The 15,692-nt window shown below is 38.9% G+C and overlaps 1 protein-coding gene across 1 annotated transcript in view; it reads right to left on the bottom strand.

Annotated features, from left to right (window-relative positions):
* Positions 1-15,692, bottom strand: part of LOC121369776 — a 75,705-nt gene that overhangs the window by 7,534 nt on the left and 52,479 nt on the right. The gene's annotated exons all lie outside the window — the stretch shown is intronic.

Raw genomic sequence — 15,692 nt, 5'->3', positions numbered from 1 at the left:
AGGTTTTTAGAATCGTTTTTGTTTTGTTTTTTTAGTTTTCTTTCTGCTCAGTATGTTATGTAGCCCACATTTATAATGGCAATACGTGTTTAACAAAAGCAGTATCCCACCCACCTAAAAAAAACCCAAAACCCCCAAGAAAAACAACAACAAACAACAAAAAACGTGCGTCTGAGAAGTAACGGTTATGGAATCGAGTTTTAGTCTATTTTAGAGGGAATTTCACCGTTTTATTGTCACACACATTTGTTTCACTCTGTTGTAACGTTAACCAAATGTTTTACTGCTTTATAAATTAATCAAACTTAACGTCCATTTTTACGGGTTGAAACTAGGGTCTGCGGCTTTAAGTTGATGTTAGCGCTAACATCGCTCCGTACAACTGAAAGCTTTTATTTGTGTTGTTTATCTTAGCAAAAGTAAAGTTTGTTTTATTTAACGACGCCACTAGAACACGTTGATTTTTTATCTTATCATCGGCTATTGGACGTAAAACATATGGTCATTATGACACTGTTTTTTTTAGAGGAAACCCGCTGTCGCCACATAGGCTACTCTTTTACGACAGGCAGCAAGGGATATTTTATTTCGCTTCCCACAGGTAGGATAACACAAACCATGGCCTTTGTTGAACCAGTTATTGCATGATAGCACATAACACGGCTTTTGATATTCCAATCATGACCCGCTGGCTGAAACGGGAAATAGCCCAATGGACCCACCGACTGGAGTAGTGGTGAAACTGATGGTTCTGGCGCAGTTTGGCCCATTCATTTAACATGGGGGAGGTGTCACCCTCTCAGCGTCACCCTCCCAAGAGGGGATGGTGACGTCACAGCCCAGATGAATTTTGATTGGCTTACTAATGGCGATTTAAAAAAAACCCCGGGGATATCCCATAGCGCGACAACTAACTAGGAAGTTCTTTTCATATACTTAACAGGTTAACAAACAAAATAAACAAAGAAACAATATCAAACTATGTTGCTGCGTCGTCGACAAGAGTATTTTATTAAGCTTTCCTTAGCGTGTAAATCTATGATAATGTACAGCCTTCGCTGTGTTAAAATAGGCACAAGCCGGTATGCGTTGGTGTTGACTGAATTAGGTCAAACACGAAGGCAGTAACTAGTGTGTGCGCACGCGAGCGTGTGTGTGTGTGTGTCTGTGTGTGTGTGTGTGTGTGTGTTAAATTTAAAGTATATATTTGTGAGTATATAAGTATATAATGACTAGACTCCAGAGTTTGCTGTTTACACTACGAATGTAGACAGTATGCTATACTATTCAAATGCTATATGCTGAAACATATAGGACAGCCGCTATCCACTGGCTGACCTACAAGCATGACCCGAACTCGCGCTACCGTAAAACAGTAGTCTGTGTATCTTATAATTGTTTTTAACTTAGGGCGGTGTAATGACCTGAATATCCCTACACAGTTTTGGGGAATAGGTTTTATAGTATTGGAAGTATTACAACATTCTGACTGCACACAGCTAGTTAAAAATATTTCATTCATATTAACTTATTATATTTAAAATAATTTCAGTATATGATGAATGTGAACAGACATACCATATGTAAACAATAATTACATTTATGTTATGTCGACGTAGAAGTAGCATTAACCCTTCCATCACCCCTAGATGAGATGGACTCATCTACATGGTATATAAACCGAAAATTCACCCCATTTTTTGTTACACAAAACTGACTCCTAATAGAAAGGACGTCAAATCATTTACTTGTAAGAAGAAGGACGCCAATTCACGTTTGTGAAAAAAGTAAGCTTTATGAATGTGTCTTCTGTTTCAAAATGAATATCCCGTAAACATATTATAAGCATCTATACTGGAATCGACTGTGACGTCATGTCCGACTCTGTGAGACTGAATGGAGATGGAGATTGTCTTATTGGGGGGGGGGGGGGGGGGGGGGGGGAATGTCATTCAGTGTTCATCTCGATACATTTAAGTCGCGGTAATGGAAAAGCGGCCCCCGTCTCTTGACATGGACCCAGCTCAAAATGTCCAAACATTTCGAGATAGGAATGAGATAAGCTGGTTCTACTCATTCATGGGGTATTTTCTCATAAGACATAACATAAATATAAATGCTATAGTACAATATAATTTAATCATGAACACCCTGAAGGCCATATAATCTACTTAGATGCAAACAATCTATATGGCTGGGCCATGTCACAATCACTGCCTGTATATGAATTTCACTTGATGAGACAGACATAGAACAGTTGGATATTGCCCAGGTGCCAGACGATGCACCAGAAGGATACATCTTGGAAGTGGATCTTGACTACCCCCATGAACTCCACGACCTGCACAATGATTATCCATTAGCCCTCGAGAAAATCAAGGTCACTGAAGAGATGCTCTCCCCATATGCCAAACAGCTGTTAGATGAACTGAACTTGAATGGCACCTCCACCGAAAAGCTAATACCTAATTTGCTGCCAAAAGACAAATATGTGGTCCACTACCGAAACTTGAAATTCTACATCTCCTTGGGCATGAAGATGACTAAGATTCATCGAGTGATGACCTTTAAACAACTGCCATGGCTGAAAGCTTACATAGAGTTCAACACAGAAAAAAGAAAGGCTGCCAAAAACGATTTTGAAAAATACTTTTTTAAACTGATGAATAATTAAGTTTTTGGGAAAACCATGGAAAACTTAAGGAAGAGAGTGGATGTCAAGCTTATTAACAACAAGAAGAGAACATGCAAATTGGTGACCAAACCCAACGTCCATGCCTTCCGCATCTTTAATGAAAATCTGGTGGCTGTCCACCTGTTAATACACAGGCTGTATTTGAACAGACCAATCTACGTTGGATTCGCCATTCTAGATGTGTCTAAAATATTGATGTACAACTTCCATTATAGCTACATCAAAGTGAAATATGAATCAAAAGCCCAACTCCTCTTCACTGACACCGATTCATTGTGCTACAACATCCAAACAAAAGACATTTACCAAGATATGCTGGAAGAACGACACCTATCTGACACCTCTGACTGACACTAACCATCCACTTTACAATACCACAAACAAGAAGGTCCTAGGTAAAATGAAAGACAAAATGCATGGCATTCCTATTCATGAATTTGTTGGTCTGAAGTCTAAAATGTATTCTCGTGTCTACCAAGAGAAGAGCAAAATGATGGAGAAGAAAACAGCCAAAGGAATAAAGAAAAGTGTCTTTAAAAATCATACTAGGCACCAGCACTATAAACAGTGTCTCTTTAATAAGGAGATCCACATGTCTCGCATGACACAGATCAGGAGCTATGGCCACCAACTGTATAGCATCCAACTCAACAAACTAGGACTTTCCCCCTTCGATGACAAGAGGTATCTCCTTGAGGATGGTGTTACCAGTCTCAGTTATGGTCACTGGAGAATTACCCAGAATGCTTTGCAATAAAAACTATAAATAGGAGAAGAATCATCAATATGTATTCATTTGTGAATAGGTTGTCAAGCTGATAACATCATGGGGAAGAGCTCCTGTCCTGAATGTGGGAAGTTGTTTACCAGAGAAGATAATATGAGGAGACATAGACAGACTTTCCACTCTCCTACTCCTCCTCATTTCCCTCCTCCTCCTCCTCATTTCCCTCCTCCTCATTTCCCACCTGATCCTCCTCCTCCTCATTTCCCTCCTTCTCCTCCTCCTCCTCATTTCCCCCCTCCTCATTTCCCTCCTCCTCCTCCTCCCCCTCCTCCTCAAGTGTTACTACATCCTTTTACGATGATTGTGTCAGGGCCAACATCATGTGGAAAGACATTCCTGGTGTACAAACTGTTGAGAGATGGGAACATCAACCCAACTCCCCAACGCATCGTGTGGCTCTACAGACGTTGGCAGCCTCTGTATGACTTTATCAAGACAGCTGTAGGGGTCGAATTTATCCAAGGCATACCTGATGACTTGGAAACAGATCATTATTTGGATCCTAGAATCAGAAATCTCATTGTGTTGGATGACCTGATGTCAACAACTGGCAAAGATTATCGCATCACTGACCTCTTCACAGAAGGAAGTCACCACAGAAACCTCTCGGTGATTGCCATCAACCAGAACTTGTATCACAGCAAAGACCCGACTCAGAGAAGAAACTGTCATTACCTGGTGCTGTTCAACAACCCCATCCACAAGCAACAAGTCATGACGTTGGCCTGACAGATGTATCCAAGACATACTGAAATGTTTATGCATCGGTACGAAGATGCAGTGAAAAAACCATATGGTCACCTCTTTATCGATCTCAAGCCTTTGACCCCTGCTGCAGAACGATTACGACCTAATGCTCTGGACAAACAGTAGAGGTGACAAATTCTATAAAAGGGGAGAACAGTCAAGAGATGTTTCATTCTTATTCAGACCTTCAAAGTGAGCAGACGTGTGAAGAAGAGCTCCCCGAAATGCATGCTTGTGACGACTGTGGATTAGTGTTTCAGGATGTTCACGATCTGCAGAGACACGTGAAAACATGGTGTCCAGAAAATGGTGGGGAACCTCCTTCAAAAAGAGCTAAATATAAAGAAAGGCACGACGACACCCATCATGAGTGGGAAACAGCTGGACTAGAGTATCTGTGGCAGCTCACCTACAATTGTTATAAAGAGGAGATGGCTGAAGACCGTCAAAACTATTTGGACAAGGGATGGTCTGAACAATGGGTGGATCAAAAGATAGCCAAGTCATGGGAGCAGACTTATATGAATACATTAGCTAATGCACTACTATTTAATGGAACATCATACAGAGTATACTGCACTCAAAGAGCGAATTAAACCACTACTGAAGTCAGTAGCTGAGAAAGTTAGTTCTCACATTGACATACCAGATGAGGAATCAGACAGTGAGGAAGAAGACTCTGATGATAAAGATATCAACTAGACGATATAAAACGTCTCCTTTGTAAATAAGTATAACAATTGTTGACACCACTCAAGAGTTAAGATCATGAGGGAAGACTACTTGAAAGACATTTATTATGATCCAACCAACCCAGCTAGTTTTTCTGGTTCAGATAAACTGTATAGATATGTCAGAAGAGCCGGGAAGTATGTCATCAGCAAAAACAATATCAGAAAATGGCTGCAAAGACACGAAGCTTATAGTTTACAACGCCCAATCAGAAGAACGTTTGCCAGAAGCAAGATTGTAGTTACTGGAATTGATGACCAGTGGTCAGCTGACCTCATGGACATGGTGAAATTTGCCAAGTATAACAGAGGTTATACATTTGTGTTGGTGGTGATCGACGTGTTCTCCAAACACCTATGATTGAGACCACTGAAAGATAAGAAAGGCCTGACAGTGTCTGGAGCTTTGGAAGATGTATTTCAAGAGGGGAGACAACCGAAACGAATTCGCACGGATCGAGGTCAAGAGTTCAGAGCTCGAGAGGTCCAGAGACTTCTTAAACAAAGGAACATCCAGCATCTACTCACCAACAACGAAACCAAAGCGGCTGTGGCAGAAAGAGTTTTAAAAACCACCAAGACAAGGATATACCGGTACTTTACCAATACAGTCCTATGAGTATGTCGATCGTCTGCAGACTTTTGCCAACAACTATAACTCCACCTATCACAGGACAATCGGTATGGCTCCAGACAAAGTCACTGCTGAGAAAGAAACCAACCTTTGGTGGAAAATGTATTGGCTCAAGGAAGAAGTGAAAACAAAGAAGAAGCACTTCCGATTCAAGGTTGGAGATAAAGTGAGACTCACTCATCTGAGGAATGTATTCACTCGGGAATATGACGAGAAGTGGACAGGAGAAATCTTCACCATCAGCCACACCCTATTACGCGGTGGACTACCTCTGTATCGAGTGAAGGACTACGATGGTGATGAAATCTTGGGAACCTTCTACCAGCCTGAACTCCAACAGATTGATGTGAAAGAAGACAATCTCTGGAAAGTCGAGAAGATTCTAAAGACAAGAGGACGTGGACTAAACAAAGAACACTATGTCAAGTGGTTGAACTGGCCTAACAAATTTAATTCTTGGGTGAAGGCATCTGACGTTGAACACTTGTAAATGCTACAATAATTGTATAGAAGCATGCATAGACCAATACATAGATTGTAAGGGTGGGCGCCGGACCCCCATGACCTGTGATCCACTCATGATGAACATGGGGAAATAAATAGTGGAAATTTATTTTTGTCTTATGTTATTTATTAATAGCGTAATAGCCATCTTTTATGTTAATACATGTCTTGGCATTGAACTTAGTGTTTATGGAATGGTTTCTTATTGTTTACCCGTTACTTGGTGCAGAGTATGGGGGGGGGGGGGGGGATTTCCTGGTTAGTTGGCGCGGTATGGGATTTCCCCGTTTTTTAAAATCGCCATTAGTAAGCCAATCAAAATTCATCTGGGCTGTGACGTCACCATCCCCTCTTGGGAGGGTGACGCTGAGAGGGTGACACCTCCCCCATGTTAAATGAATGGGCCAAACTGCGCCAGAACCATCAGTTTTACCACTACTGACTGGGCCAATCAGTTTAACAGTACAAATGCGCTCACAAACAATGTACAACTACCGTTGTGACATGTGTGTGGTGACGCTGGTCACAATGGAACGAAATGATCAAACAAGTGGTAACTATTCAATATACAATACAATATTTTTACTTTATAAAACATTTCATTTCAGATCACCATTCTTCCAGTGGCACTGTATTAACGTGTCATATCGTTCTTTGTCCTAAATATTTCTTATATTCGGTTGATGACAAAAATATCTGCATTACTTAACACAAACTTACAGGTATGACATCAGAATACCAGACTGCAGTGGGCAGGGGATAATAGCAAGAGAAGTGATGATGTTCATTGTATAACAGCAGGTGCGACAACGAATGGTACTAATTAATGAAGCGCTAATACCCACGTCATCAGTTCCAGTGTTCAATCCAGCAACAAGAGGGAATGCAGTACAACAGAGAAACAACCCCCTAGGCCCAATTTCACAAAACATGGGGCGAGACGTAACCCAGTGCTAAAGCGCTCGCTCGATGAGCGGTCGGTCTGGGATCGATCCCCGTCGGTGGGACCATTGGGCTATTTCTCGTTCCAGCCAGTGCACCACGACTGGTATATCAAACGCCGTGGTATGTGCTATCATGTCTGTGGGATGGTGCATATAAAAGATCCCTTGCTGCTAATCGAAAAGAGTAGACCATGAAGTGGCGACATCGGGTTTTCTTTCTCAATATCTGTGTTGTTCTTAACCATATGTCTGACGCCATATAACCGTAAATAAAATGTGATGAGTGCGTCGTTAAATAAAACCCTTCCTTCCTTCGTAATCCTAGTTTTGCACGTAAACGTAAATCTACGACTAAAACATAATTCTTATTACAATTATAGTACAACACATATAGTTTTAAGTACACATATTTCATTTTCTTCGGTCATTAAAATGCTCCATCTTCCGTAATGATGTGATTTTCTGTATCAAATAGATACCAAACGCGTGTTTAGTGAAATTGGCCCCAATGCCGAATTTACGAATCCTGTTTTTCTTAAACACATTGTAAAGTTAAAGTTTGTTTTGTTTAACAATTCCACTAGAGGGCATATTTATTTATTTATTGCTTTGTTTAACGACACCACTAGAGCACATTGATTTATTAATCACCGGCTGTTGGATGTCAAACATTTTGTAATTCTAACACAATCTTAAAGAGGAAACCCATTACATTTTTCCATTTGTAACAAGGGATCTTTTATATGTCCTATCGCATGATAGCACATAACACGGCTTTTGATATACCAATCATGGCCCACTGGCTGGAACGGGAAATAGTCCAATGGACTGGGCCAATCAGTTTAAGATTACAAATGCGCCCACAGCATCTCCACAGTGTAACGAAATGATCAAACAAGTGGTAACTATTCAACATACAATACAATATTTTTACTTTATAAAACATTTCATTATAACAACATTATTGAAAAGAACAGATCACCATTCTTCCAGTGGCACTGTATTAACGTGTCATATCCTTCTTTGTCCGAAATATTTCTTATATTCGGTTGATGACAAAAATATCTGCATTACTTAACACAAACTTACAGGTATGATATCAGAATACCAGACTGCAGTGGGCAGGGAATAATAGCATGAGAAGTGACGATGTTCATTGTATAACAGCAGGTGCGACTACAGATTGTACTAATTAATGAAGCGCTAATACCCACGCCATCAGTTCCAGTGTGGAATCCAGCAACTAGAGGGAATGCAGTACAACAGAGAAACAGCCCCCTAGGCCCTATTTCACAAAACATGGGGCGAGACGTAACCCAGTGGTAAACACGTCATCAGTTCCAGTGTGCAATCCAGCAACAAGAGGGAATACAGTACAACAGAGAAACAGCTCCCTAGGCCCTATTTCACAAAACATGGGGCGAGACGTAGCCCAGTGGTAAACACGTCATCGCTTCCAGTGTGCAATCCAGCAACAAGAGGGAATGCAGTACAACAGAGAAACAGCCCCCTAGGCCCTATTTCACAAAACATGGGGCGAGACGTAGCTCAGTGGTAAACACGTCATCAGTTCCAGTGTGCAATCCAGCAACAAGAGGGAATGCAGTACAACAGAGAAACAGCCCCGTAGGCCCTATTTCACAAAACATGCTGCGAGACGTAGCCCAGTGGTAAACACGTCATCAGTTCCAGTGTGCAACCCAGCAACAAGAGGGAATGCAGTACAACAGAGAAACAGCTCCCTAGGCCCAATTTCACAAAACATGGGGCGAGACGTAGCCCAGTGGTAAACACGTCATCAGTTCCAGTGTGCAATCCAGCGACAAGAGGGAATGCACTACAACAGAGAAACAGCTCCCTAGGCCCAATTTCACAAAACATGGGGCGAGACGTAGCCCAGTGGTAAAGCGCTCGCTCGATGAGCAGTCGGTCTGGGATCGATCCCCGTCGGTGGGCCCATTGGGCTATTTCTCGTTCCAGCCAATGCACCACGACTGGTATATCAAACGCGTGGTATGTACTATCCTGTCTGTGGGATAGTGCATATAAAAGATAATTTGCTGCTAATCGAAAAGAGTAGCCCATGAAGCGGCGACAGCGGGTTTCCTCTCTCAATATCTGTGTGGTCCTTAACCATATGTCTGACGCCATATAACCGTAAATAAAATGTGTCGAGTGCGTCGTTAAAGTAAAACATATTTTCCAGCAACAAAAGAGAATGCAGTACAACAGAGAAACAGCCCCCTGGGCCCAATTTCACGAAAACATCGTAATCCTAGTTTTGCACGTGAACGTAAATCTACGACTAAAACACAATTCTGATAACTATTATAGTACAACAAATATAGTTTTAAGTACACATATTTAATTTTCTTTGGTCATTAAAAATGCTCCATCTCTCGTAATGCCAAACACGTGTTCAGTGAAATTGGCCCCAATGCCGAATTTACGAATCCTGTTTTTCTTAAACGCATTGTAAAGTTAAAGTCTGTTTTGTTTAACAACTCCACTAGAGCGCATATTTTTTTGCTTTGTTTAACGACACCATTAGAGAACATTGATTTATTAATCACCGGCTATTGGATGCCAAACATATGGTAATTTTTACACAGTCATAGAGAGGAAATCCGTTACATTTGTTTCATTAGTAGCAAGGATCTTTTTATATAAACCATCCCACAGACATGACAACACATACCACGGACTTCGATATACCAGTGTAAAATGTATGATGTTATTACCAAATTATGTGTAGTATTTTTACCATATTGTATTCAGAAGGAATATATTGTACTGTTATTATTGCATTGTCGCAAATTCGTTACTTACAAATACAGTTGAAATGTTACTAATAAATGCAGTAACAAAAGAACAATATTGCAAACAAATGCAGTATCAAAGAAAATATACCAAATGTAGTGAGGAAACCAACTGCAATAACAAAAGTGTGGTATTAAAGGGACTATCCTGAGTTTGTATCATTTTAAAAGGTTTTCCAAATAATACACTTTTACATCATAAAAATAATAATTTACTTTTACATTATTAACATTATAATTTACTTTTACATTATTAAAATTATAATTTACTTACTTGTAATATGAATCTTTATAGCCAAAGCGTTTGTGGACATAATGTTTAAGTATCTCAATATCGATTTTTGAATTAATTATTTCTTCTAAATGCCAAACGAAATTTGATATAATTCAGCTAAATGTCAATGTACTCCAGATGTATTTTTCCTCATAATGCTTTATATTTAAAACATGTCAAGGTAAAATAATGTTATAAAAACAATAAAAAAGGAATATGTGTGTGTTTATTTTGTTGATTTTGTTCCGTAAAGGCTATTCAACTACAGACCATATTTTTACATTACATCACTTAATAGATATCTTGAAAAAAAGGAAAAAGAAATTATATTGCGCTTTTGTGGATTTTGAGAAAGCATTCGATACGGTACCTAGAATACAGTTTTGGAATAAACTACTACAGCATAACATAAACGGTACATTTTTTTGAATTATCCATCACATGTATCAAGGTCTTAAATCAATGATTGTCGTAAATAATCAGCAATCTACTTTATTCCCATGTAAAAACGGTATCCGTCAAGGTGAAAATTTATCCCCTATTCTATTCTCCCTGTATTTGAATGATTTAGAAGATTATTTATCTAGCCATGGATGTGAAGGGTTTCCCCTACAACAGACAACCAAGATCACCCAATAGATATTGCTTTACACATGCTTTGCTTGTTATATGCAGACGATACTGCCCTATTATCAACCTCTGCAGCAGACCTGCAACACACCTTAAAGTTACATTATCTGGTTACCATATTATAACATCATGTACAAATGTGAAATACAAGCTCAAATGCACTTTTAAAAAAGTCGTGTGTGTTCGCTATGAACGGATATCGTCAAACGTATACGCTTGATTCGTCGCCTGTGCCGCCATAGCTCGGCAAAGCACGAACGACAGCCTGTTGTCAGTTTCAGTTAACACGTGTGTTTGCCGATTTCAAATTGTAGGGTTCGTCTCAAAAAATTAAAAGAGAAATCTTGCGCTGTAGTTAAAACCGGTTTGATCTTGACAACGTATTATCGACAGTCGTACCTTCCTATTTCAGAATTGATATTTTATAAAGTGTTAGTAGAACTTTAAAAGTTTAGTTTGTATACTAGTAACACATTAATCATGTATATATTTTTTTAAATAAAATATACTAAAGTAGACAATGAACGTTTTCACTTCTTAATTTTACGTGTTAAAATCGACAAATTCAAATAAATATTATTTCGTTTGGAAAGGATAACGTTGGAGGGGGGGGGGGGGGGGGTTGTTTAACGACAAAAAAGATAAAACATATTGATTTAATAATCATCCGACCCCATACAACCGTAAATAAAATGTGTTGAGTGCGTTGTTAAATAAAACATATCCTATCCTTCCTTCCATCTGCTGTTGGATGTCTAACATTTGGTAATTTTAACATATAATCTTAGAGAGGAATTGGGTGCATGTGCAGGGGGAGGGTATTGGAGGTCGAAACCCTTACTTGCCCAAGCTTGAAAAAAAATTGAAATGTATTTTTTGGGGGAGCATGGCCCCATATAAACTTAGCTTAACACAGTCTATAACCCCAACCCCGCTGAAATCCCTGTACACGCGCCTTGGAAACCCGCTACATTTTTTTTTAGCAAGGGATTGTTTATATGTACCATCCCACAGACAGGATATCACATACCATGGTCTTTTTGTATACCCGCCGATGGGGATCGATCCTAGACTGACCGCGCATTTCCAAAAAACATCTTTTTAGGTCTAAGTAATGAATAAAAATAACATATAGTCTTGAAAAATTTTACGTAAATCGAACACAGTACCCTTTTCCTCTACCCCTAGAGCGTTACGTAATTAGTAACACCCCCTTACATGTAACGCGTATACCAACAGCTGGCCACTGTCAAAATTTCAAGGCAAATCCCCCACTCACCGACCCCTGGAAAGGCGTTGTACCATACCTCTATGGATATAAATATGTTTTGGAGATATGAGACGACCCCTCAATCAAGACAGTTAAATTTGTTCAAAAATTGCGAAATCTCACGTGATCTCTTGTTGGGGAATTCTATACTTGTGATAAGCCAATGAAAACCGAGATCGGTACGAGTCCGTCAAAAGTGTTCCACTTTCAAAATCATGGCTTTGTTTTTGACCTGGTTAAGCCAGCGTAGTGAAACCAATGCGGAGTGCGGCGTCATATATGCACCAAACGTAATTGGATTTTCTGTTCTATATGCTTAAATAATAAAAATATTCCAGGGAATGTAGTTTTAAATATGTTTTATCAATATTGCAATAAATGGAAACTTAAAATAAACAGTAACAAAACGAAAATATTGATGTTTAACGGTAACACTAGAGATTATAAACATAATTTTAAGATTGGAAATAATACATTAGAAAATGTGAAAGAATACTAATACTTAGGAATTACTTTTACAAAATTAAACAACTTTCGAGTTACTAAGAATAGATTTAAATAACAGGCTACCAAGGCCATGTACTTTGTACTATCAAAATCAAAGGACAACTGTCTATCAACCGAATGTAAACTTAAAATGTTTGACTCAGTGGTTCTGCCAGTTTTATTATATGGATGTGAAATATGGGGATATGAAAAAGTTGATATATTTAATTTGGTACAAATAAACTTTCTAAGACACATCATACCTGTTAAGAACACAACACCAATATTTATGCTTTGTGGAGAGTTGGGAGAACGCCTGTCGAGTTAACTATATATAGAAGAATGGTATGTTACTGGGCGCGACTGATATCAGGAAAACAATCAACATTGTCTACTCTTTTATACAAAATTAAGTTAAATGACCACCTTACTAACGGAACTAACTATAACTGGATTAATACTGTTAAAAACACACTGAATAACTTGGGAATGGGTGATATCTGGATAAGACAATCTTTCATATCAGTAAATTGTCTCTGACAACAAATTAAACAAAGACAATGCGATCAGTATTTACAAACATGGAAAAATAACATATCACTGTCATCGAGAGGCAACACTTACCGATTATACAAAGAACAATTATTTTTCGAAAGCTATATCAATAAACTACCAGAAAAACTGTGGACAACACTCCTAAAATTTAGAACTTCTAACCATTACCTACCCGTTGAAATTGGACGTTGGAATAACATACTCGTAGAAGATAGAATTTGCACATCATGTAATGTAATGGACATTGGCGACGAGTTCCATTATCTTTTTATTTGGCATTTTTTCCCATAATTCAAGAGTCCAGTTGCTACACCCATATTATTATACGCGACCAAGTACTTATAAATTTAGAGAACTAATGGAGAATAAACGAAATAGTACCCTAAAGAAATTATCATATTTCATAAATATAATAACTAATGAATTCAAACGCCCTTGACTACAAATGCCATCAAAACCAAACATATTTAACAAAATATTACCATTATCCACTGCACCATATACAAGTTTAACAATCTATTCGTTTATAAGTACTTGGATACCCGTATATTAAATATCTGTATTATTACATGATATATTTATGTGCGTGATTGTATGTGTTTGTATATGTGTTTGTGAATGTATTGTAATTAATGTATTTACTGTCAACCATCTTGTCACGTGTATATAACAAAAAGTTTATGTATATATTCCTCCTATGCCGTTGTGTAACGGCCCGAGTGTAAATAAAGTCTTGTCTTGTCTTGTCTTGTCTTGTTGGAGGGAAACAAACGAAGGTCTTGTTAGCGATGAAAACTCAAGAAAGTCCCTTTAACAACAGTTTTTTTTTTTTTTTTTTTTTTTGAAAAGGATGGGGTGGGGGCGCTGATTTTTGGCTGAATTAAAATAAAAAAGCCCGAATCTGGATAACAACGTTTATATTCATATTAGAATTACTACCAAACATCTATATAGGGTTGCAAACGAATCACTACGCATTTTTAATGAATTTCAACTAATATTGTGAGAAGAATGACTGGAAATGCATGGTGAAAAGTTTTCAAGCCAGCTCATTTTGCTTGAATGTCTCCATCGTTTTTGCCCGAATTAGAAGAGGGCTTTGGGAGCCGTTGCGTAGTACATTTTAAAACATGTCTACTGTAGTTCCGTAGACGTGGTCACTCTGGGACCCATTTAATTATGTAGACACAGTTGAACATACAATACAGTCTATTTGATTAACGCACACGTCCAGGGAAGCGAATGTCCTAAAATGTATTGCAGTCCTTATTTGCTCTGTCGTTATCAGAGACACAACTATTGATTTTTTCTCCCTCTTAAACTAGATTACATTGATACTTTTTAACAGATACAGGAATTAATGAGATTCAAATTGACTAATTTAAATTAATACATTAAAGCAAATCAATCTGATAATAGTTACAGGTCTGTGGAGCTGATTTCAATCAGACTGAAAGAAAACGAGATCAATGTTTGCGTTTCTTTTGTTACAAAATGTCAGTATTAACAGCAGACTTGTTCACTAAGCTGAAAAAGCCTGCCCCAAGTTCAGCCAGCAAACGTTTCGCTAACGTTCGCAAACTATTTCATTGGTTCCCGACGTGGCCATTTGGTTTACCATGAAGCGCATAAACCAGTCTAGCGGACATTTTTCTGCTCGGTCTGGCTGAACTCAGCCATTGGTTTTCGTTTAATTGTCTTTTCATTATAGAGATTTCCTTTTATGATGATACCCGACTGAACAAGACAATTAGTTATTCTGTGTCGTTGTAGCACTGCACGCGTTTCTTTTGTTGTCCAGTGTACAAAATGTCAGTATTAACAGCAGAGTTGTCACTAAGCTGGAGAAACATGGTTTTCATTTAACTGTCTTTTCATTATAGAGATTTCTTTTTATGGTGATACCTAACTGAACAAGATAATTACTCGTTCTATTTCGCTGTTGCACTGCATGGCATCTGAAGTAAATTCCCTCTTGTTGCTGGATTCCAGCATAGAATTAGAATTATCTTGTTCAGTTTGGGTCACCATAAGCAGAAATCACTATAATGAAAAGACCAGGGCCCCGTTCCACGAAGCGATCTTAGCCCTAATATTACCTTAAGCGCATAGTTACCCTATGCACTTAAGCTGATCTTAGGGCTAAGATCGCTTCGTGGAACGAGGCCCTGGTTTCTCCAGCTTAGTGGTGGGGCGGGAAGTAGCCCAGTGGAAAAGCGCTCGCTCGATGCGTGGTCGGTCTGGGATCCATCCCCGTCGGTGGGCCCATTGGGCTATTTTTCGTTCCAGCCAGTGCACCACGACTGGTATATCAAAGGCCGTGGTATGTACTACTCTGTCTGTGGGATGGTGCATATAAAAGATCCCTTGCTGCTAATCGAAAAGAGTAGCCCATGAAGTGGCGACAGCGGGTTTCCTCTCTTAATATCTGTGTGGTCCTTAACCATATGTCTGACGCCATATAACCGTAATTAAAATGTGTTGAGTGCGTAGTTAAATAAAACATTTTCTTCCTTCCATATAACCGTAAATAAAATGTGTTGAGTGCATCGTTAAATAAAACATTTCTTTCTTTCTTTCTTTCCAGCTTACTGGACAAGTCTGCTGTTAATACTA

Source organism: Gigantopelta aegis, chromosome 4 (assembly GCF_016097555.1).
Source record: "Gigantopelta aegis isolate Gae_Host chromosome 4, Gae_host_genome, whole genome shotgun sequence".
NCBI classification, from domain to species: Eukaryota; Metazoa; Mollusca; class Gastropoda; order Neomphalida; family Peltospiridae; genus Gigantopelta; species Gigantopelta aegis.
This window is presented reverse-complemented; position numbering and strand designations above follow the sequence as displayed.